Source organism: Aulonocara stuartgranti, assembly GCF_965226115.1.
Source record: "Aulonocara stuartgranti genome assembly, chromosome: 3".
In the NCBI taxonomy this organism is placed as follows: Eukaryota; Metazoa; Chordata; class Actinopteri; order Cichliformes; family Cichlidae; genus Aulonocara; species Aulonocara stuartgranti.
This window is the reverse complement of record NC_138941.1, coordinates 63,032,066-63,057,664: the sequence shown is the minus strand read 5'-3', so window position 1 is coordinate 63,057,664 and position 25,599 is coordinate 63,032,066. Positions and strand designations below refer to the sequence as shown.

The following is a 25,599-nucleotide window of genomic DNA, read 5'->3' as shown; positions in this document are numbered from 1 at the left end:
GGAATTATGGATTTGATCAGCTGGTCCCTGAATGCAATTGACAATGACAAGCCTGGGCTCAGGTAAGCCTGAGTGTCCTGGAGGGACGTTCCCTGCCAGATACACGATGGACGGGTGGCATAACTGGAGGGTCATGTGCCAGGACTGTCGATCGAGGACACTGAAGACATCTACCTTTTCGGAACCATGAAAACAGGGTTCTTGCTAATCGGACCTGGCTTGGCCCCTGGTTTATCAAAGATTAAAGAAAGCGGAATCGGCTATTCAAAACCCCACAAGGCTGCTGTGATTGAAGCAATTGGACGAGTCGTGATTTCTCAAAATGGGATCATTGAAGATAAGATCTTGGAGAAGCTTGAGGCTGCTGTGAGCACTCAGACTAAGACCTCTGAGCAAAAATTGGATAACATCTTGGAGAAGCTCACGGCGGGCGTGAGTTCTCAGACTTTGGTCTTTGAGCGCAAGATTGATAACATCTCGGAGATTGAGAGACCGGTTTAGGACTGCTAGATCGGCTGTGAAATTGACATGCAGTTGTTCGCACTAAAGGAATACCACCATCATTTCATGCGGCTACCATATCGGTGCCAGCTGTGGTCTCGAGACTGGAGCTAAACAAAAACAAATTTTCACCCCGAGAACAGACGGTGTTTGGACTGTTCATCCCTATCCTACGCAAGGCCACCTGGGTCGGCTGGAAGACTTTTTGTGTTTTTTTTCTGTTCTCCCATTAGGAGCTCAGTCTGAGTGGAGTGTTTTTTTTTTCTCCTCCTCTCACCTCAAGTTATGTATTTTCGTTGTTTTTTTTCCTATCAGCTTAGCTCTCTGACATGTCTCCTCAATGTGATGTTTGTGTAAAGTATGTTTGGTCAGAGGGTTCCTTCGTAAGTGTGCATGCGCCATTAGCATGCTGCCTGCTGTAACCTATAATTTCTTTCGGGATTAATAAAGTATTTCTGATTCTGACTAACTTCCCAGATTGGAGTTGCAAAGAAATTAAATACTTGGAAGAAGGAATTTAGAAGGAACAGACTTTATTCCGTTTGACAGACTAGTTATACAACATGGGATCAGCAAGAAAAGATTTTTAGAATATCAACAAATTAAATCCATAGTAAAAAAATAATAAAATAAACCCAGTCAAATTGAATTACAAACACTACCAAGTGTGGTACAATGTTTTACTCTTAATCTGCCCAAATCATTGTCTAAAATATACAAAACACTCTCTAAAATAGATGAATCAATATCCCTTCCTATTGCAAAGTGGGAAGCAGACTTTTCAGTCAGATATGCTTAAAACCCTTTCAAATGATAAGAAATCCCAGTCTGCAATTAATACAATACAAAATACTACATAGAGTACACAGGACATCTACTAACAACTGCTCACACTGTCTGGGGGGCTCCGCCTCTGGGCTAGGGATCTGTCTAGGTCCTGGGGGCTTGGGCCCTGGCTGGTGTGTCGCCAGGGTTGTGGGTGGGTGGGTGCATGCATTGGGGCCCTGCCCTGGTGTGGGGGACCTCTGATGCGCTGGTGGAAATAGGTGTCGCTTCGACCGGCATGGAGTTTGTCACATCCTTACAGGAGGTCTCGGATCCACAAGAGTCCACCCTGCAGGAGAGATGGAGAATGAACTCAACCTGGGTGTCTACTGTCTTATGTGGTGTGGTAGATGATTGGATGATGGGGTGGGTGTAGTTTCCTTTGCGGTGGGGTTGTGTGGGCCACCCTGGCCTCCCTGTTCCCGTTCCATCTCACCCACCCACACAGGGCCTTGGGGTGCAGGTGTGTCACCAGTGTGCAGGGGACTGTCCTCTTCTTGCGACCTGTACCTCAATTTTATTCCGCAACCTAGACATCCACATTACTTATAGTCTCATAACACATACATATAGGGCTTTGGGAGTGGGCACGATATATGGCGTCCAGAGTATGGTTTGTATATCCAACCTAACCTCTGGGGTGGGTGTGCACCTCTTAATTTTAAATGCATATAGACATTGAGGGTTCTTGGGAAGTGCTGACACCTACTGCTCTCTGGCAGGATGCACCATGACCCTCCTGTGTTTTAAATGCACTTTAGAACAGGACGCAGTTCATATGAGAGGGCGAAGTGAGGTATGCGGTTTTCACACCCCCATTCTCTATTCACCATCGGGGCAGGGTGGCTGGGAGGAGTTGGTCAGGATCTGTGACACTGGGCCTTCCCCGCGACTGGCAGGCCGGGGGTGGTCTGCTTGCCCCCACGGCAGGGAAAGGGGTAACATCTCTTGTGTCTGGCAGTTGATTGCCCCCGTGGGGGTGGTGAAACCTGGACCTGGGAGTATAGAATATGTCTGGGGAGTATGAATAGGTGTATAGTGCTCATTTCTGTTTGTCACCACATTGGGAGAGTGCTGAGTATTTGTATTTGAAGGAATGAGGGTAGGAACGTATGCTTGTGCTCATCCTAATGATATTTATTCGGCCAGCAAGCGAGATGGGCAGTTTAGACAGTCTTTCCAAGTTCTGTTAAGTTTGATGGTATAAATTAATAAAATTGTTTGAAAAGGCCAGAGAATTCACGGGTTACACGGGTATTTTAGATTGTAAAAGGAAACAAAATCAATGTAGCGCTATCTAATTTTTCTAACGAAGTAATAGGAAACAATATGCTTTTTGTTAAGTTGATTTTGTATCCAGAAATTTTCCCAAATTCAGTTAGAACTGTCATAATTTTTGGCAATGATTTAGTAGGGTCAGTGATATATAGCAACAAATCATCTGCAAAGAGAGACACCTTATGTTCTACATCACATCTCCTTATTCCTTTGTAATTTTTTGTAGAGCGTAATTGAATGGCGAGAGGTTCTATGACAAGTGCAAATAGCAATGGGGACAAAGGGCACCCTTGTCTTATAGAGCAGTGGAGGAGGAAAGGACTAGAAGTTATATTATTTGTGTTAACCGAGGCCTGAGATTTTGTGTAAAGCAGCTTAACAAAGGAGATATAATTAGGGCCTATGCCATACTTTGACAGGGTCGAGAAGAGGAAATCCCACTCAACCCTGTCAAAGGCCTTCTCTGCATCTAATGAGAGTAGTATTTCAGATTGATCATAAGTATCATGTGTATATATAATATTGAATAGCCTTCTAATATTAAAAGATAACTGTCTATTTTTTACAAATCCAGTTTGGTCCTCCGACACAACTGTTGGGAGAACTATCTCTAATCGCATAGCCAGAATGCTTGCCAATATTTTATTATCTACGTTCAATAGACTTATTGGTCTGTACGAATAAGGTTCCAAAGGATCCTTACCAGGCTTGTGGATTAGAGAGATAGTGCTATCATACATGGTTGAAGGTAAGCATCCTTTAGTTAGAGCTTCGTTATATACCTCCAGAAGAACGGGTGAAATCTGTTCGCTAAAGGTCTTATAGAATTCAGCACTATACCCATCTGGACTGGGGCTTTTTGAGCACTGCATACTTTGAATAGCCTGATTTATCTCCCTTAATGTTATTGGTTCTTCTAACAGTAGTTTGTGTTCTAGATGGAATAGCATCGAAAAAACTTTCGATTATGTCTGGATCTTTTTTTAAGTCTGAAGAGTAAAGTGCTTTATAATATTCTCGGAATACATCATTAATTCTCTTTGGGTCAGTTGTTAATTGCCCTGCACTAGTTCTTATTTCTGTAATCAGTCTTGATGCTGCAACTTCTTTAACTTGCCTTGCTAGTAAACTACCTGTTTTTTTCCTGGTGTTCATAGTACTTATGTCGAAGTTGTGTAAGTAATCTTATTGTGTCATGTATAAAGCAATTTAATTTTTGTTGCATTATTAACTGCAATAGCCGGTCTCATGACAGCCACGGGAAGCTGACGGGTAAAGAGATCGGTTGTTATCGGATTACGTCGTTGAAGAGAAATTGTTCGAGCCATGTTTCCGAAGTAAAAAGAGGCGACGGATGGCCTGGATTGCAGCCATTCAAAAACAAAATATAACGTCCCAGAACACTCCAGCTCACATGTTAGTCTGCTCCAAGCATTCCCACAAAGGTCAGAGTTTTGTTGTAGTTAATGCGTCATTTTCCATAACATAATTGGTGATATAGGTTACAAGCAGTGTTGGGAAGGTTACTTTTAAAATGTATTCCATTACAGAATACAGAATACATGCCCCAAAATGTATTCTGTAACGTATCCCGTTACGTTACTCAATGACAGTAACGTATTCTGAATACTTTGGATTACTTAATATATTATCATGCTTTTTACAACAACGTGAATGTACTATTGCTGTGATATATTACTGTTACTGAAGGTCCGCGACTCCGAACTGTAGTAAAGGGACCTCTGACTAATACGGCGGGGTCCCTGTCGGCTCGTAGCTGAAAAATAGCTTTACTTTGTTGTGTGGGTCAACTTTTCTTGCGAGAGACAGAGAGAGGCGTTGAAAGACTGCTCCAACGGAACTTATTGTTTTCAGAGGAAAACACGAACACGGTGTACAGTCGAGTCTTAATAGCTTACTTACAACTGGGCTCGTCAGGCACTCTTCTTGGCTGCAGTGGTTATTATTATATTTACATGCTTCCAGCTCCCGTTTTTCCTCAACGACAACTCGTACCTTTCCACTCGCCTTTTTCTCCCTCCTCGCGCTCACAGACCCATAACGTGTATGGCAGTCCATTCTCCCTGCAACACGGACTACACTGCCCATGATGCTACTTTCTTTAGAGCTATGCTTGTAGCATTCTGCCTGTTAGCTTAGCACAACAACAACAACAACGAAAAGGCGCTCTCTCACCCAGGAAACACAGAGAGAGAGAGCGTCACCCTGTAACCATGGCAACCGTAACGCTGCCACCTGGAACAACAGAACGTAGCTGTCAAACAAACCCAAACAGTCCTGACCCGCGACAAAATGAAACAGGAAAGTACCGCAGTGTAATCCATTTATTTCAACAAAGTAACTGTATTCTGAATACCACCTTTTTAAACGGTAACTGTAACGGAATACAGTTACTCATATTTTGTATTTTAAATACGTAACGGCGGTACATGTATTCCGTTACTCCCCAACACTGTTTAAAACACAGGAGGGGCATGGTGCTTCCTGCCAGAAAGCAGTAGGTGTCAGCACGGCCCCTCCCGAGAATAAATTCTCTACCTCTGCCCAGTGCGCTTTCTCATCTTCATCAAAGATAAGTACAACCATTGTGATTTCATCTACTTGGCCATGGGGCAAGCAAGGAAGCAATTTATATATCACTCTCAGAACAACTCCCAGCTGAAAACAGTGGGGACAGACAGCTGGCTAAAAGCAGAGGAGAACGGGGCAGCAGTAGAAGGGTTAATGATCCGACAGCTTCCACATTAGGCACAGGTAGACTCTGTGACAAGACCAGGTAGTGTGTGACCATGTTCATGTGTAGGACCAGGTATGGACTGGACCAGATTAAAAGAGTCAATAAAACTTCTCCTCCCTTGTCAGTGCAGCAGACATGGATATTAAAATCTCCCATAATAAGAACATTATCCCAGCTAGAAATTCTGAAAAGTCATTTACAAAATTCTCATTGTATTTTGGAGGATGATAAATAACAGCAAAGAGCACTGAGTTGGAGTGATTGACTTCAAAACACGTCAGATCAGAGCTGCAAGATTAAGACTTCAAAAATAACTCTTTACATTTAAAATCATTTTTAAAATTCACCTGCTGCACCTCCTCCTCTCCCTCGGTGTGTTAAAAAGGAACAACCCGCTGGTAAAAGTTCTGATAAAATACTGGACTCACCAGGGTTAAGCCAAGTCTCAGTGATACACATGAAGTCCAGGTTCAAGGGCAATTAGACAGTGAAGGAAATGTGATATTTGATTCATTAAAACACAGGAAATAGCACATTTTTTAATTTAAATACAGCAAGCATTCAGTGTCTGGAAACTTTGGAGGACACAGATTTATTTATTTTACCTTAAAGCCATCACAGCACCCTGAGCATGCATCCCCAAACTTCTCTGGTCTCACATGCTGTGCACTTTGGACTCTGTCATCTTGACAGTGCTGGAGGGTTTGCTGGTGCACTTCAGTGTCAGTAGGTGGCAGCACCAGACCATGGTTTTGCCTTGGGACGGTCATTAGAAGAGCAATTTTCATCACAAAGCTTTCAAGCACACACACACACACACACACACACACACACACACACACACACACACACAGATGTGTGGTTCCAAATGTAAAATCCAAATCAACACCTAAACTATCATCTGCACTTTGGCTACTTTACTTCTTTTACACCAGGGGTGCCCAATCCCGGTCCTCGAGAGCTACTATCCTGCAGCTTTTAGATGCATCCCTACTCCAACACAGCTGAATCAAATGGTTTGATCTCTTCAGCATGCCATCATGTTTGGCAAAGGCCTGATAACAAGCCATTCATGTGATTCAGGTGTGTGGGAACAAGGATGCATCTAAAAGCTGCAGGACGGTAGCTCTCGAGGACCGGGATTGGGCACCCCTGTTTTACACAAATTGTGTAGTTTTAGGTACAAGTGGTCACTTTTGGTATTACAACAAATGAAATCCCCTGCAGCACTGACTGTTACCAGGACACCTCCTGATGTAACTGGTTTACTGTTGTGTGTAATGCTTTCCAAAACAACACATTTACATTAGCATAATGTAGTAATACAACACACTACTGTACAAAATTCTGTAATAATATTACAATTTTGTCGCTACTTGCATTACAAAGGCTCTTTAAATATCTGCACAATGGACGGATTAAATACATATCAGATGTGTTTTCCTTCCTGCTACAAGCAGCTGAAGTTTGTGTGCACGGAGGAGGAAATTGGTGGTGAGGTCCACAACTTTGGATGAGTGGAGATATTCCTCTTATTTTTGTAGCATGAGAGGCTGAGAATGTGATGGTAAAGTGTAAACTGCATCAAGGACAGAAAAAAAATCACATTGCGGCTTTAACTGTGCAAACATCTGCACAAAGAGCATGCTAACACCAAGCTAGCCAGGGAGAAAATTCTTACAGATTTGATTTCCTTGAATTGAAACTCTTCAAACAAACACAAACACACACACACACACACTCACACACACACACACACACACACACACACACACACACACACACACACACACACACTGTGTTCTGAATCTTTTCAGCCACTCGATGATGTTCCTGCTGTTTTTAGTCTGTGGTTGAGGTTTAGCTGTTTGTCTGTTCTTTGTTATCTGCTCTGAATAGAGGTGTGTACCAGTTAGAAACACAGTTCAAATTTTCCATCAGCACTACTTCTGAAACCCACAGAACCACACGACAGGAACGACACATGAGCGCAAAGTTTATTGATGATGCAGAGGAAGCAGTTCACTGCTGTATAGAAGCAACAGAGGTGCCAACAGGTGCCACACTTAGAAATGAAATGTAACAAAAAGCAAACTTTAGTGAGGACAATTAAAACAATTCATTACATTTATATTTTAGTTCCGCTTTGTTACACTATATGCAGACAGACTTATACAACCACTGAGAGTGATTACAAGGGCTGCGTGGGCCAGTTAGAGACCAGCAGCTGGACATCAGTGGTTGGACCGGTGGACTGCTTCGGTGAAAAGTAGACGACGTTGGGCACTGGCTTAAAGTCTAAACACAAACACACACAGTTCAACATGAGAAGGATAAGCAGCTCTGAAAACTCAGTTATGTTTATGTAAAGTAAACTGACAGAATGGGGAGAGGATTTAAATTTAAATGTGTTGTTGAGTGTTCAGACAGTGACGCTGAGACATCATCTCTCTGAAACATTAAACTGTGACAGAAGAAACAAACTCCAGATAAAGCTTCATTTATGTAAGTTCAGTTTAAAGTTTAACAGATTAACAGTCCACATGGCTGTACAAAAGAATTTTAACTACAAAATACGAAATAAACTAAAATAAATTAACTGCTGAGTATGGACATATCTTCCTATTTTCACACATTTTACAGGTTGTTTACACTTTACAGATGGAGGTTGCTGCTGATGTGATTTTATCTTAATAAAAGTCATTTTTACAATTTGATCTACTGAGTCTGTCAGATCTGTCACATTCTATGGTATTGTATATAATATTGGTCTATTTATAAAAAGAGGCCAAGAAGAACAACTTAATAATTTCTGGAAGCTTTCATTAAAGAAAAGAGACAAACTGCATCACATTAAATAGATGAGGGCCTCATCTATGCAGAGGATACGTGGACCACCAATCAGAGTTGTTATGACGTCACTTCACATCAGGAGGTTAAAAAGTGTCTGTGTGGAAAAACAGCTGAGAGAAACTGTTCTGTAAAAATGAAGTTCTTCTAAAAAACTAGTAGTTACTGGATGTACCCCCACTTCTACGAGTAGTTGTGTTGTATCCTAAAGGGTGGACAGACTCAAGACTGTGGCAGAAAATGTTCCCCTAATATTTTATCAATACCTGTCAAGGGTGAACAGTTATCAAACACTTAGGTGAAGAAATGACACTCAGACAGTTCAAAAGTTAACGTGCACGGGTGAGAGCTCGAAGCGACTCACACCCCCCGTTTGGCTCGCATCTTTATTTATTCACTCAGTATAGTGATGTCACATGGCAAAACAAAGATAAAACAGGAACTTAGCTGCACGCTCTTCACTCGTGGGGGGAGAACATGCAGTTCCTGGAACTTAATCTAACAATAACAGCTGGTGTTAACAACTTATTTTGGTTAATGCTTTGTACGCTTGCAAAGATAATTATATTTGCACACATCCTCGAACAGTGGTCACCCACTGTTCATGATAGAAAGACATTTGCATTAGCATGAAATATAAACACTTATCAGCAGTGTTGGTCAAGTTACTTGAAAAAAGTAATCAGTAACTAATTACTGATTACTTCCCCCCAAAAAATAATCCCGTTACTTTACTGATTACTTTATTTTCAAAAGTAATTAATTACTTAGTTACTTAGTTACTTTTTAAAAACACGATTTACAACCTGAAGAGGTGATAAAGCGATAGATCTCTCAGCCCAATTCTACTTTTTCTACATAATCCATCATACAAAATGTAATCAAATGAAAAAGTCTCTTTTTAAAACTTGTTTTATTAGTTTTAATCTTTTAACTTTATGCATCAAGCAAAAATGTAATTATATGCAACATTCACTGATTGGAAGAAATTTGTTTAATATTTAAACCTATTTTCTGCACATTCCAGCACATAAAATAAAATATTTTGTGTGTTTACACTCACTCTTTCAAATAGATGCAAGTAAAACACAGCAGAAAATAAATAAAGTCAAAGACTCAGCGGCCCTGTTGCTCTATTTTCACCTGTAAAGCAGGAGCAGGGTAGGCGGAGGTTTACCCTGGTGCAGGTGTGCCGCAGCGGTCAGTGGAAGGATATGGCAGCTCTGTGAATTTCCCATTACGTCGTTGTGCACTCGGTGCTTGCTCGGAAGTTTAGGGGTTTTTTTTCGCTGTAAAAAGAAGTTTTCTTCCCACGCACGATGGACGCTAATGTTTTTGTCACTTTTTATGGAATCAAACTTAAAGTAAGGTCAGTACTTCCACGCTTTAAACGCTGCACGCTCATACTCTCTCCTGCACTCGATATATGATCCATTGTTGATCTGCACACAGCTGTTGTCACTAACGTCGCACTCGCTTACGTCACTGTCATGAGACATTTTCGCAAAAAAAATCACGGTTTTAGTAACGCAGTAACGCAGCGTTCCTACGGGAACGTAACGGTAATCTAATTACCGTTTTTGCCATAGTAATCCCTTACTTTACTCGTTACTCGAAAAAAGTAATCGGATTACAGTAATGCGTTACTGCCCATCTCTGCTTATCAGTATATCACTCAGTTACATTTCATGACAATAAAAGTTAAAAATTCCCTGACAATATCCTTCCTGAATACCAGGATCAGTAATGCAATAAAGTCAGGTAAAATCAGATATGAGTCATAAGATCTACTTTTACTTTCATTCTTGGGACACGTTTTTCTAAATCTATTCTTGACTTATGTAACATTTTTAATTCAGATCTTACAGAGTACCAGTCAAACATTTCAAGGCATTTGAGGGAGTTGGTGTTTCTCATCATCTGAGCTCATTTCAGTAAAAAACAAATGCAAAAAATGAACATTTTTGTCCTACACAGTAAACATGACATCTGATTGCTAAATTCTTTATAACAGTAAAGCATTACAGTAGGATGTAACTGTTTAAATTCATACATAAAATCAATCATCAATAAAATCAATATGACATTTTTAAGGGATCATCTTGTTCACCTTGGATTTCTAGTTTAGTTTTTCTCTCGCTCAGCTGTTGATGATTTATTCCAAATTGTTAATTACTAGCATAGTAAGCTAGGACCTGGTTCAGTGTGGAGAAGAAAGCTTGCTGCAGGTCTCTGAAGACCCTAGACTTTAATTTGCTGAATGTGGAAAATAATAATAATGAAAAATAATTACTCTGTTTTTAGTGAATAAAGAGCAGCTGTACCAGAGTGTGTTTGTTCTTACAGCTGTTTGTCCATAACTGATGTCTTCTGTTCTCAGGGCTGAGTGGATAGGAACGGGATCACTCTCTGCACAACAAAACACACAGAGAGGACATCACTGCAAATACTAGAAGTTATAGAAGTGATGCTATTGAACAGGATGTGTGTAAAAAGATAAAACTTATTACTATTCCTATGTAGCACAATGAAAAAAATTCCTAAAAATTTGATCAGCTCTTTTTTGGGGGGAAAAACCCACTAGATATATTTGTTCACTTATTGTTTTTAAATATGAGAAGAAAACACACATTTTATGACGTCTTCATGACATCCGTCTTGCATAAATATATCCTGATCACAGGCATATGTGAGATACTGTGGCCTCTCATAAACTCAAAATCTTTTTCAGCTAGGCCAGTGGCTCTCCAATTTTTTACATCTTTTACCAAATAGCAGGAAGACATTTTTTCACGCCCCATCCAAACAAAACAATGACAGAAAAGCTGCAACTTTTTTTTAGATATTGTCAAACATTGAAAAATAAAGTTCAGTCCTAGTCTCAGTCTTAGTCCTAGCACGACAGACCCGACCACATGTTCGCACTTTTCAGTACACTTCTTCTTCATTGTGGCTGTCCCCTTACACACACGGCTGCAGTTTTTCAGCGGATGTGCATATTATTAAAGTAACTGCTGCAAATTTCTTTGCTCCATTGTAAAAGTGATTCCAATGTTAAACATTAGTTCTGCATGAATCTTCTACCAGGTAACTTGTGCCCCAACTCAGAACTATGCCACACACTTTGACAACTACAGAGCTAGGCTATCACAAGCATAAAACAGATTTACTCATAAATACAAATATAATGTTTGTACGTGTGGAACACAGAACCGCTGAATCAGGGGTCCTCACAGACTCACTGGACCAGGATGTCATGCAAACTACAAAATAATTACAATCATACCAGTGAAATACATGTGACATTAACAGTCCTGCAGTACAACCTGAGGAGCTGAAGTATTTTTATCTGACAGGGGAAACATGACGACCACAGAGCTGTTGTTTCTGTTAACAGACTAACCACAGGCTGAAAAACACATGCAAAGAGCAGCATTCATTAACGGTCACCTACAAACTCAGAACACCTACAGTGAGTTCAATTCTAGTCTTTAAATAAGTTCCGTAAAATGGTATCATTGAATGAAATCATCCATTTTCTGAATCACTGATCCATCTTATGGAAACACAAAGTGTGGAGTCTATTCCAGCTGAGATACACAGCAGAAAGGTTACCAGTCCATCACAGGACTAACAAAGAGACAGACAACTAAACACTCGTTCACACCTACAGCCGGTGTTCTGACAAACCATCCTACTTAACTTAACTGAAGCTGCAAATTTGATAATTTTGTGCAAAAAGCAGATAGCGTTTTCATTCAGGAGCTGCATCCTTCGGAGGCCACATTTGAAGGCCAATTACGTCACAGCCAGACGACGAAGTTCTAAGAATTCTATTTATATCTATCTATACACAATTCTAAGACTGCTCCAAACGGGGCCGACAAATGCGTCCTTCATTTCCCCTGATTTGAAAGATAGGTCCGGTGTATTCTTCGTGGCCTACCATATCTCAGAAATCATAGCGCGGTAACTGGTGAGACAACTGGTGACGCAAATCTGAAGGCTACACTGTCCCACTTCACAGCCTCGCATTTCTGGCCTTCTCGGTCTTTGGAGGACCTTGCCCACGTCGACCATGAAGGCTGGGAATGCGATGAATTGAGATACAGCTCGGGTACTCCGGCTTCCTCTCACAGTCCAGAGGAATGCAGTTATTAAGTTATTATTAAGGGCAATTCTAAATTGCCAAGGTGTGAATGTAACCTTGAATGGCTACCCCTATGTCATGCTGGCATCCTCTCGTCCTGTGGTAGCAGGGATAGGCTCCAGCCCTGCAATGGCCCTGACAAGAATAAGCAAAATAGAACGACCTGCAGCAGCAGTCCCCAAGCTTTTTTGCGCCACGGTTCAGTTTAATGTCAGACAATATTTTCACGGACCAGCCTAAGGTGTTGCGGATAAATACAACAAAATAAAATGTTACGACGAAGATAAAAACTTTGTTATTTTGTAAATATAATAATAAACGCTAATTCACTGTGTAACTGTTTAACTTTATTAGGAGCGTCCAGCTGGTGAAAAGTAAAAACTAAAACAAATAACTGACGTCACTTTAAAATGAAGACGAAGAAATCAAAGATGTACAAATATAAAAAAAACTTCACAGTGGAAAGAATAAAAAATAAACCAGTGTAGGCAACAGGAAATAAGATCTTCTGTGTGTGTGCAATTTTATAATAACACGTTGATAAAATTGCAAGTTGTTACTTGTTGTTTATTTTTCTCACTGGCTCTATAAATTTGATTCATTTACATGTAGAATTAGATTTTTGGAGAATCATAGTAGTAATGAGTTTAATTTGTTTAAATGAAAAGTCTTATAAAAAGTATCTTTTTGGGCTGAAGCAGCTCAAAGAGTTATTCCTCAATCATTAACAAACGTGAATGTGGACATAAACATATTATGCACAGAATATGTAAGGACTTTTTATTGTGTTTAACACATTAGTTTAGGCTCAGTGAGTTCACAATGAGTTCATGTAACCAAACTTTTGCACACTACTCTATAGAGTAGTGTGCAAAAGTTTTAGACAGGTGTGCACAAAGCCTGTTTTCATCATAATCTGTGATCCTGAGTCTGCTCTGCTCTCAGGTTTTAGTCTGTGAGTAGCTGCTGTTAAAGTATTTATATGACTAAAGTTCCTTTCACATTAACAGAAGATTTCCCCTTTATTCATTACAGGAACAATGGCAGGAACGAATGTTTTCAAACTTCCCTCTTTTGTCTTGTTTCCTGGAATTTTAAAGAAAACATCACGAGGTGCAGGAATGATGCAAGTTTGTCTTTTTGTTTTTTTACTGCTCTATTTTCATAAAGGATGCTCCAGTGTTCAGTCTGCTAATAGAAGTCATAAGGGAAGCACTGGTGGATGTTCCCTTGTTATTTAAAGAATCGAACCAGCTTACAATTAATTTGTACCTCCTGGTTGCAGTTGCAAATTCTCAGAGCAACACAGAAAACAGCAGACTCTCTGATACTCTCTGATACGTGAGACTGCTGGGAGTATTTGGCCTCAAGACAATAAATAGAACCAATCAAATCAAATCAAATCACTTTTATTGTCACATCACATGTGCAGGCACACTGGCACAGCACATGCGAGTGAAATTCTTGTGTGCGAGCCCCACAAGCAACAGAGATGTGCAAACACAACAACACAAACGAGCAAAATACAAGAATGGCCAACCTGAAACTAATAAATATATGTACAATATATAATAGTGTATGCATTTCTGGATGTGTATACTAAATATTTTCCTACGTGTGTGTGTGTGTGTGTGTGTGTGTATACACATTTTTACAAATTAAATAGTAAAAAATGGTAAATGGCCTGTATTTATATAGCGCTTTTCTAGTCCCTAAGGACCCCAAAGCGCTTTACATATCCAGTCATCCACACACACATTCACACACTGGTGATGGCAAGCTACATTGTAGCCACAGCCACCCTGGGGCGCACTGACAGAGGCGAGGCTGCCGGACACTGGCGCCACCGGGCCCTCTGACCACCACCAGTAGGCAACGGGTGAAGTGTCTTGCCCAAGGACACAACGACCGAGACTGTCCAAGCCAGGGCTCGAACCGGCAACCTTCCGATTACAAGGCAAACTCCCAACTCTTGAGCCACGATCGCCCCTAAATAAAAAATAATAAATAATAAATAAAATATATAAAAATATACAGAGTTGAATATGTGCAAAACAAGTGGCATTTATATACAGTGTGGAGTGCATAATGTTGAAGTTCCAGTAGTGGAGGTGAGGTGTCTATGACGTGTTCAGCAGTCTGATGGCCTGATGGAAAAAGCTGTCTCTCAGTCTGCTGGTACGGGACCGGATGCTGCAGAACCTCCTTCCTGATGGAAGCAGTCTGAACAGTTTATGGCTGGGGTGACTGGAGTCCTTGATGATCCTCTCCGCTTTCCTCAGGCACCGCTTCCTGTAGATGTCTTGGAGGGAGGGAAGCTCACCTCCAATTATCCGTTCAGAGCACCGCACTACTCGCTGGAGAGCTTTGCAGTTGTAGGCGGTGCTGTTGCCGTACCAGGTGGTGATGCATCCAGTGAGGATGCTCTCAATGGCACAGCGATAGAAGGTCCTGAGGATGCGGGGGCTCATGCCGAATCTTTTCAGTCTCCTGAGAAAGAAGAGGCGCTGCTGCGCCTTCTTCACTGTTTTGTTTGTGTGTACTGACCACGTAAGATCCTCAGCCAGGTGTACGCCAAGGAACCGGAAGCTGCTCACTCTCTCCACAGCAGCGCCGTTGATGGTGATGGGGGTGTGTACTTCTCTGCACCTCCGGAAGTCCACTATCAACTCCTTTGTCTTTGCGACGTTGAGGGTGAGATGGTTGTCTTGACACCAGTGGGTCAGGCCAGCTGAACGGAACAGGTGACACCTTATACAATTCAATTGATTTTATTTATACAGACGCTATAAATACCCTGCAATAACACATCATGCACTTGGTGACAGTTGGTAGGAACTCTCTTTTAGCAGAAAGAAATCTTCGAATCAGGTTTAGGGAGCGACAACCTGCTGTGAACAATTGAAGGTGAGGGGATGATAACAGGACAAGCATTGTGTGTAGGCTTTTAGGCAAACACTAACCATCCTTTCCCGTGCTGTAAAACTCCTTTGTGTTGTCATCAGTCTGGTCCAATCACTTTGTAGCTCTCCTGTAATGAACCAATCAGCCAGTAGGTGGCAGCAGAGGAGCTCAACACGTGATGGTTTTCATCTGACATTGAGTCTGGCTCCAGCTTGTCTGCCTTCAACAGGCCTCATGTTTAAAGGCCTCATATTTATAGGTAGTAATATTTGAATCTCTGTGTTAACTTACTGCTAATATGTGTAAATGCTGATACTTACTGACCTAGTAAGAGATGCAGTAGGAGCATGTAAAGCCTGAGCCCCACAAATCATAAAAATGAAGTGAGAAGTCAGTCATTGACTGATCAGTGTTTATGTTTTTAAAAAATATATAAACGTGAAATAATTTCAACAAGTTTATGAGCTTGTTAAATTCTCTTCGTACTGATCATCTTAGTGTCCTCTTAAAACTCAATAAGATGGGTTATAGAAATGCATTAATAAAGGAATATAATCACTAAAACACGAGACTTGTCCCTGAGGAGTTCGTGACATTTTACTTTTATTTGAACATTAATATTATTTGAACCTGCTCTGACACCCTTACACCACGGACTTGAGTTCTGTGTCACGTCTCACATTCGTCCCATATGAAGTGAAGGTAAGTGGACGCAGTTACACTCCCCCTAAAAGTCCATTTAAACATTTGTATTGTAAAGCCTTTGCTTTGAAAGATGTTTCACAGGCAAGCAAAGAGGTTTTTTTTTAAAAATTATTTAATGTCTGCAAAGTCTTTAATCAGTACAGCTCTCATCTCATCCAGACTCTCTGATACACAGAGATAAACATGAAAGTTATGTTGATCACACATGTACATCTCTTCTTATAGAGGAGGACAAGTCTAAAGACAGATTAGACATAAAATTGTTGGTAGCTTTGCAAAGATTATGTGTCACCTGGAGTCATTTCTGATAAACAACCTCCAGAAGTTTCCAGATAAACTGCATTTTGTATGACTGAAACACAGATGCCTTTCTAACAAAGCCATCTGTGTTTGTGCGTGTGTGTGTGTGTGTGTCACAGCTAATGAATGCTGCATTCATAGCTGCATTCATAGCTGCATTAGGAGCTGCATTCATAGCGGGTTTTCTTTACATTTTCCCAAATGTCAGAAATTCATAAATAAATAAAGTTACTGTTCTCACAAGGAGCCTCATGGTGAGTAAATCTGACCTCTGACCTACAGAGGATCCCAAAGCTTCTCTATGGAAGCTATATGCTACCTCATGTCAAAACTGATTGCATTCTATCTGCATATTTGTCAGAGTATTTTTGCTTTTAAAGGTTTTATTATTCATATAATAATCAGCTAAGAGTGTTTATATTTCTGTTCTGTACTCAACCAGCTGCATATTTTAATTGCTGGCTCCCTACTTTATAACGGAAACTGCTTGCCTTCACATTATCAGTCTTTGCCTTCACATTGTCACTGTTTGCCTTCACACTAGCAGGAAACCGCCACCCACGAGTAAGAAACAACCTTGTAGAGAACACAAAGTTTTTTGATAAACCACACCTGTTTTCTTGACAAGATAAGGATGATATTTCCTTTTTTGTATGCTTCATGATGTGTATAAATAAAGCCAGACTGCACCAAGGAGGTGTGTGAGTCTCTCCCTGAGTCTCTCACCCGTGCACGTTTAAAACTGCTCTAAGTGTCTGAGTGATATTTCATTGCATCTGAGTACTTTGATAATAGAATATCTTTAACATTTAATTGGTCCTTCTGAGCCGGAGTGGACATTGATATTTTTTCAATGCTCCAATAGGAGACCTTCGTCAAGTCCTGACGTCGTGAGAAGCCCACGCTGTCGACTCCTCTCCAGGCAGAGGATAAAGTCCAGAGACGTGACGTTCGGGTTCTGGCCAGCGTTCTTATAAGAGGTCCACGACTTCAGGGGTTGATGAAGGAAACCAAAGCAACCACACAATAACTCAGGTGAATATTTAGCACTCACTCACATCTTGCGCAAAACGACTGAGGCAACCTGTGGTCTATACATTAAATAGTTTCCCGTCAATGTATGACAGATTAATTAAGTAACATTCTCGTCTGAAAAAGGACTGGTAGAGGTTACAGCTCGCCTGAAAGAGGGCTTGGAGCAAGTTTAATGTCAAAATACGACAGGATAGTAACATTCTCGTCTGAAAAAGGACTCGTAGAGGTTACGAAGCAGCTCGCCTGAAAGAGGGCTTGGAGCAATGTAGAAAGACACAGTGTTGCCCAGAATAAAAAACTCATTACGCGTATAATCTGTTGTTTTACTGTTTTGTTGGTGGAGTAAGTTGATTTTACAGCACATTAAGGAGGCTGAACTACTCCACCGAATTGTTTACCGTTGGTTGCTCGAGTTCTGGTGGAACGGGAAAAGGTTGTGTTTCATCACATAAAATTGACACCGCTTTCAAGGCTAGCTTGAAAGTAGAAGGCCGTGTCAATAGCCTCTCCCATTCCTCGTGCCAGAGAAAGCACCACGGGTGTGTATGTGTGTGTGTAAACGCAAATATATTTATAAATAAATAAATAATAATAACAAGAGGAAAAAATAATAATGGGTAATAAATCAACAAAACTCACTGCTGACGAGCAGTGGCTAGAGAAAAAATGTCCAGGCGCCGGACTAATTAGCGCAAATAGATGGAGAAATCCAAAGAAACTAAACTGCCCTGCGTGGGAGGGACAATGTACTCCCTTTGCAGTGACTGCTTTAAAAGAGACCCTCCAAGCGGAACTAAACAATGAAAAAAGCTTTAAAAAGAAAGCCAAACGTCTCACAGAGTGGCAACATTTTAAAGCCTGGATGGCAGAAAATGATAAACGCACAAAGGTGCGAGAAGAGAAAAAGAAAAAGAAAAATGAACAAAGTAGTGAACTAAAAGATCCACAACACCCAAAACCACCTCCTCCATATGTGCCTGCCCCCGGCCCGTCTAATCAGCCAGTATCAAAAAACCCCTTCACTGACGCGCCAGGCCCATATGATTCAGCAAGACAGGCATTAAATTTAATGACAACAAATCACCATAAGGAAGACATAGGGAAAGACCCGTCAGGTAGGGATATGGGAGGACAGATTGACCCCCCAGGACCGTCAGGTCTGTTTCCAATGATAGCCACGCCCAACCCAAGATATGGCCAACTAACGGGTGGCGATAATAATGAAAGAGACAACAACCCTTTCCTATATGTTTTCAGAGCATGGTCCCAAACTGACAGATTTAACGTCTTAAAGGACGTTCCACTGTTAAATGAAGGTTTTGAGCCATGGAGGGAGGCAGTTGAGTTAATTAGAACACACTGGCACTTGAATGGCCATGAAATGCTCCAGGTAATTCAGGACTTATTAGGTCTAAAAATGGGAACAGTAAAGGGAGACTTCACGGGGTCAGATGACCAGGGTATAGCCCTGCTCCCCACCTCTGAGCCTCTAAGGGCTCAGTTGGCAGGATTATATGAAAGGATTAGAGTCCGTCTAGCCCCAAGAGCAGATTACGGCAAAATAGGCGAGATAAAGCAGAAGGAAGCTGAGACTGCCTCTGACTTCCTCGATCGCCTACGCCCAGTTTTCAGACAACATTCAGGTTTAAATTACCAGGAGGAGCCACAAACACCATTTCAGCAACAGCTAAAAAATGCATTTCTGAACGGCCTCCTCCCAAAAGTGAGGGCCCACGTAGAAAAACACTGGGTCACACAAAATACAGGAAGTCTGTCAGATGCACTGCAATATGCCGAACACGCAGTTAAAATACAGAAGCAAAAAGAAAAAGGAGGCGTCTTTACTGTAGATCCAGCAACAGGATTGGTGGCATTCTCTGGAGAATACAGAAGACATAAACCAGGCCTCTACAAAGGAAAAGGAAAGGCAGGAGGAGGGCGAAAAGGAGAGAGAAGACTGAAAAACACAAGCTGCTACAATTGCGGAAAGGAGGGGCACTTTGCTCGCGAGTGTAGACATAGAAAAAAGGATGACATTGAGGAAGAGGATGAAAGAAATAACAAATGACTAGGAAAAAGCACAGAAGCAGAGAGCAATGAAAACACGGACGTGTATAACATAGAGCAATTGCTTTTGGGCTCTGAACATAAACCAACTGTAATTATATACATAAATGGGCAGCCAATGACGATGCTCTGCGACACTGGAGCATGTAAAACTGTACTGATTAAAAAACCACCAAAAGTGAAATTCTCTAATGATACTCTGATAGTTAAGTCAGCATCAGGACATGTCAGTACTAAATCACTGACTGAGCCTCTACTCTTATCTCATGAAGACAGCGGCCGCAGCTGTAAAAACCAGTGCATATATGACCCATCTTGCCCAGTTAATCTTCTAGGGAGAGATGTGCTAGAGAAACTGGAAATAGGAGTATTGCCAGGACCAGAGGGCATGTATGCAAAGCTAATGTTAAACGAGAAACAAAGTCCAGCAGATTATCAGATTAATGTGTGTCAAGGACTCGGAGAACCTCACTACTACTACTGGACATTAGACCTGCCCTCACTAGAGCCTTTACAACACATAGCAAATCGATATCTGCCAACTCATTCAACACGACAGGACTACACTCAGTATCACAACACATTGAGGTTCAAACAGAGTCCAGGTCCTAATCCTGTGTATGACCAAGAAGTACACAAGCTAGGACCACAAATGCTGACATTACAGCACCTATATGTCACCCAAAGTGGTAATGCAGTGTGCTCTGTGCTGCAGCCTGAGGCAGTACAACGAGTAAATAGGATGCCAAATCCACATGTGTCAGTAGCACACAATGACAGTACTGAGTGGAAAGATTTAGGCCGCATTCTCACCCAAGTTGAAAGAGACAGATATGAAAAGACTGAGGACACGCATGAAGGATGGCTACAAGGTCGCAGAACGGGATGCATGAGATACACATTAGGGTGGGTGATCACTACCCACCCAGCCACATACATGACTGACAGCACTGATTTGCATGTGCAGGAAGATAGTGAAAACTGACATATACTCTCATTAGAATTACACCCAGAACTACAAGAATTGCCCACAACACTATGGTCCACAGGATCGACAGATGTAGGATTAATTAAAGGAGCAGATCCTGTTGTAGTAAAAACTACTACAACCTACAGGCCAGTCAAAACACAATATCCCTTGACGGCAGAAGCAAAAGCAGGGATCAGGCCAGTAATTGCAGATATGGAAAAAGCAGGTATTTTAGTGAAAACAACTAAAGCAACCTGTAACACTCCAATTTTTCCAGTGAAAAAAGCAAACACAGGAAAATATCGCCTAGTGCATGACCTCAGAGCAATAAACGAAGTAACAGAACAAATCCCACCTGTGGTAGCAAATCCACACACAATCTTAAATCAAGTGACGCAAAAAGAACAATGGTTCTCAGTCATAGATCTGTCAAACGCGTTCTTCTCGGTGCCATTACACCCAGATTCACAAAATCTGTTTGGCTTCACCTTTGATAACGAAAAGTATACCTATACAAGACTGCCACAGGGTTTTCAGAACAGTCCCACCCTGTATGCAGAGGCATTAAAGAAATCTATGTCACTATGCACGCTCCCTGCCACAGGGCAATTTCTTCTGTACGTTGATGACATTCTCGTCACGGGAGATACACGAGACAACTGCAGAAAAAACACCATGACTGTGTTGAAACATTTAGCACAGCAGGGCCATAAAGTGTCACAGCACAAGTTACAGCTGTGGAGCCAAGAGGTCACATACCTTGGCCACAAACTCACAGGAGAGGGAAGAACACTGTTAGACAGCAGAAAACTAGCAGTACAGAATGCTCCAAAGCCTCTCACAAAACAACAAATGATGAGTTATTTAGGTCTCTGCAATTTTTGCAGATGCTGGATACCTGAATATGCTCTGCTAGCTCAACCTTTGCAAAACTTAATTTATGGAAAAAATCTAGCACTGAAAGATAAAATAGAATGGACACCAGAAGCAGAAAAAGCATTTAATGATCTAAAACTTGCACTGCAGACGCGCACAGTTTTGGCATTGCCAGACTATGAAAAACCTTTTTACTTGCATGTAGACGGAGGTGCAGGCTACATGAAGGCCGTTCTAACACAAGCCTTTGGGGAAAAGCAACGCCCTCTTGCATTTTATTCGTGTAAGCTAGATTCAGTGGCCTCAGGACTGCCCTCGTGCGTGCAGGCATGCGCAGCTGCAGCAGAGGCAGTTAAGAAATCAGCTGACATCGTCTTAGGACACACATTGATCGTCAAAGTTCCCCACGCTGTAACCTCCATCTTACTGCAGGCGAACTTGTCTTATCTCACACATGCAAGACAGCTCTCATACGTAGGCATCTTGTTATCACAGTCACACATTACAATCGAGAAGTGTGGTCAGCTAAATCCCAGCACACTTCTCCCCACATCAGAAGATGGTGAAAAACACTGCTGTATGGAAAAGCTAGATGAAGAAACAAAACCACGAGCCGATATATATAGCACACCACAGCCAACTTTCACTGACATTTTTGTAGATGGATCAGCTTCTAAAAATAGCTTAGGTCGCAACTGCGTCGGTTATGCAGTAACCACAGTAGACACAGTTCTGGAAGCAAGACCTTTGACTTCCTCTAACTCTGCACAAAGTGCAGAACTTACAGCTGTTGTGAGAGCATGTAAGCTGAATGAAGGAAAAAGCATAAACATACACACAGACAGTCAGTATGTCTTTGCAGCAGTACATCATTTCGCGAAGATTTGGCAGAACAGAGGCATGGTCACTTCTACTGGCAATCCAGTACAGCATGCACACCTTTTAAAAGAACTGCTAGAAGTGATAACACTGCCGAAAAAATTAGCATTGTGCAAATGTGCCGCACACCAAAAAGATAACTCAGAAATTACTAAAGGCAATAACTTTGCAGACCAAGCCGCAAAAAAGGCAGCACAACAACATATACAAACTTTAATATCTGAAACATCAACGTTAATACCACTTGATGTACTTAAAGATGAACAGAAAGCTGCATCCATCACAGAACAGAAAAAATGGTTAAGGTGTGGAGCACAGCTAGAAAATGACCTAATGACCTGTAATGGCAAACCAATACTGCCAAAATCTCTACACAAGACAGCAGCATTAGTGACACATGGCTTAACGCATTTGTCAACGGGTGGAATGATGAATGTCCTCTCTAAACACTTCTACACTCAAAATTTTGAAAATTCAGCAAAGGAATTCATCAGAACATGCATGATTTGCCAAAGACATAATGTACAGGGGAACCTCCGACCACAAAGAGGTCATTTCCCCACACCACCTCACCCCTTCCATACAATCCACATGGATTTTATTGAACTTAACGAATGCCAAGCATCAAGATATGCTCTAGTAATTATAGATGTATTTTCAAAATGGCCAGAAATCTATCCAGTAAAAAGAGCAGATGCAATATCAGTGGCAAAGTGTTTATGCAATCACTTCATCCCCACATATGGCATTCCCAGTCTGATAAGGTCAGACAATGGAACACATTTTGTTAATGACATCATCAGCAAAGTCTCTGAAGCTCTAGGATTTAGCATCAAACATCACTGTGCATATCACCCACAAAGCGCAGGATTAGTGGAAAGAACTAACGGCACAATAAAACAGAGATTAAGAAAATGCATGGAAGAAACAGGAAGACCATGGCCTGAATGTCTAGGCCTAGTAAAGATGTGGATGAGAATAACACAAGGTTCTCAGAAACTTACACCTTTTGAAATCATCCACGGGAGAGCGTTTCCATTGCCAATTACCAGTGAACCTATTAATAAATCAATAAGGGAAACTACCCTAGCAGAATGGATGACTAAACTGTTTGAAAATAAAGAGATTGTGTTAAACAACCAACTGCCGAGTGATTTCTCTCCAGTGTCTTGCAGGTTACAACCAGGTGATTGGATCCTGATCAAAGTACTCCAGAGAAAGAATTGGAGTTCACCAAGGTGGGAGGGCCCATACCAAGTCCTACTTACCACACCCACCGCCTGCAAAATAGCAGAAAGACCATCTTGGATCCACCACAGCCACTGTAAAAAAGTGAGTGACAATCCAGACGCTTAGACGCCGGCTCCCCTGGCTTCTAGGTGATCTATTGGTGAAGGGAAGGGCTGATTGGGTATATCCCGCCCTTTTTTACTTCTCGCCAATAGTCTACTCACCAGAAGTCTAGGTGTGCCTGGTCATCATGAAGACACTTGTCCTCCTAGTGGCCAGCATTGCGCTCCTAGTGAGCCTACTAACACTCACCCAGATGAGAGGAAATAAACAACACCACCTGCAAAAAAGATGGACACAATGATAATTCGCATCTACGTGACCTGAACCAAGACCATAACCACCCATGGATGAACAACGCGTGGTATAGATATGTGTATGATAGAACACGCACCGACAACAGCATGGAATGCTATGTATGTTCACATATGCCAACAACAGCCGTACACGCAACAATATATGGAAAGGCACCTGAACTTGACGAAGCGATGTGTGTGTTCAACAAAGCAACAACTGGCAATTGCACACGCAGAGATTTGATGGCAACAGGACTGACCCTAAAAGGTCAAAGCACAAAGAAAGAAGACCTAATTCCATGGTGTAGTGACACAGACGTCAAACGTGTCACGAAACCACTTTCACAACGACGTATTCTAATTGAACAGACAACCCCTTGTGCCTACAATCTGACGAACTGGAACTACACCTGCAACGAAAAACATTGGGTAAACGTCAAAGCCAACAACACAAAAAACAAATCATTCGCCATAGTTTTGCCGCCGGACATACAGCACCCAATGTGTTTCAACTTCTCCGATGGAAACAGGAAACTTGGACGAAACCGCAACTGCACACAGACACTTGACCTGACCCAATCCAAAGGAATAAACACCTTCAAAAATGGAACTTTCTGGGTCCAGGGAGCCGCTTGGGCCTGCGGGCCTAAAACCTACTTCATGCTCCCACCGAACTCCACCGGTCTGTGTGCACCAGTACTAATTTCAGACCACACCTTCAAGATCACAGCAGAGACACACACGTCAAGAGCAAAACGTGAAGTTGCTGAAGTCACTGAAGTAATGCCACATGACTCAGTCTATGGATCAGATGTGCCCAAGAACTTCAAACTATGGACTGATGGTCAGAAAGTCCTCCACTCCTTGTTCCCTTGGGTAGGAGTTGGGAAAAACATGCTGAGGATCGAGACACTTGACTATCGATTTGGACTGTTCCTAAATGCTTCAATGAAAATCAACAAAGCGCAAAATGAAGAAATCGACGCAATACGCATTGTAGTGATGCAACACAGAGTCGCACTAGACATGATTCTAGCTGAAAAAGGAGGTTTGTGTGTATTGTTTGACACTACATGTTGTACATACATCCCAGACAACATACACTCACAAAACATGACCGACGCTTTGAACACCTTGAGAAAGATTAAAGATGCTGAACAACAAGACTATGTCACAAGCACTGATGATTGGTTGACATGGTTACTAGGTGGTTCATGGAAGTCCCTACTGATTAAAGGACTTGTTGGAATTGCATTTTTGCTTTTACTATTATGTGTTTTCACAACATGTGTAGTACCCTGTCTGAAGAAAATGGTATCAAACATGGTGACAACTTCTATCAATGCTTATGTGATGACGTCTCAAATGGAAGAAATTTTGAAAGATGATCCATACAGTAATGTTTAGTTTAATTGAACACAGGACTGTTTTATGACGTTCAAACCGAAAATGTTTAGACAAGAGGTTATGAACTGACAAAAATAACAGTACTGTCATGTGAGAAATCTAAACAACAGGAGGGAATGTCAGAGTATTTTTGCTTTTAAAGGTTTTATTATTCATATAATAATCAGCTAAGAGTGTTTATATTTCTGTTCTGTACTCAACCAGCTGCATATTTTAATTGCTGGCTCCCTACTTTATAACGGAAACTGCTTGCCTTCACATTATCAGTCTTTGCCTTCACATTGTCACTGTTTGCCTTCACACTAGCAGGAAACCGCCACCCACGAGTAAGAAACAACCTTGTAGAGAACACAAAGTTTTTTGATAAACCACACCTGTTTTCTTGACAAGATAAGGATGATATTTCCTTTTTTGTATGCTTCATGATGTGTATAAATAAAGCCAGACTGCACCAAGGAGGTGTGTGAGTCTCTCCCTGAGTCTCTCACCCGTGCACGTTTAAAACTGC

The 25,599-nt window shown here is 41.5% G+C and overlaps 1 long non-coding RNA gene across 1 annotated transcript; it reads left to right on the top strand.

The window, feature by feature from the left end:
- Positions 1-16,632: 16,632 nt before the first annotated feature.
- On the top strand, positions 16,633-25,599 carry LOC309696203. The gene is made up of 2 exons (XR_014273375.1): positions 16,633-17,306; positions 23,264-25,599. It is a non-coding gene; the product is annotated as an uncharacterized lncRNA (long non-coding RNA).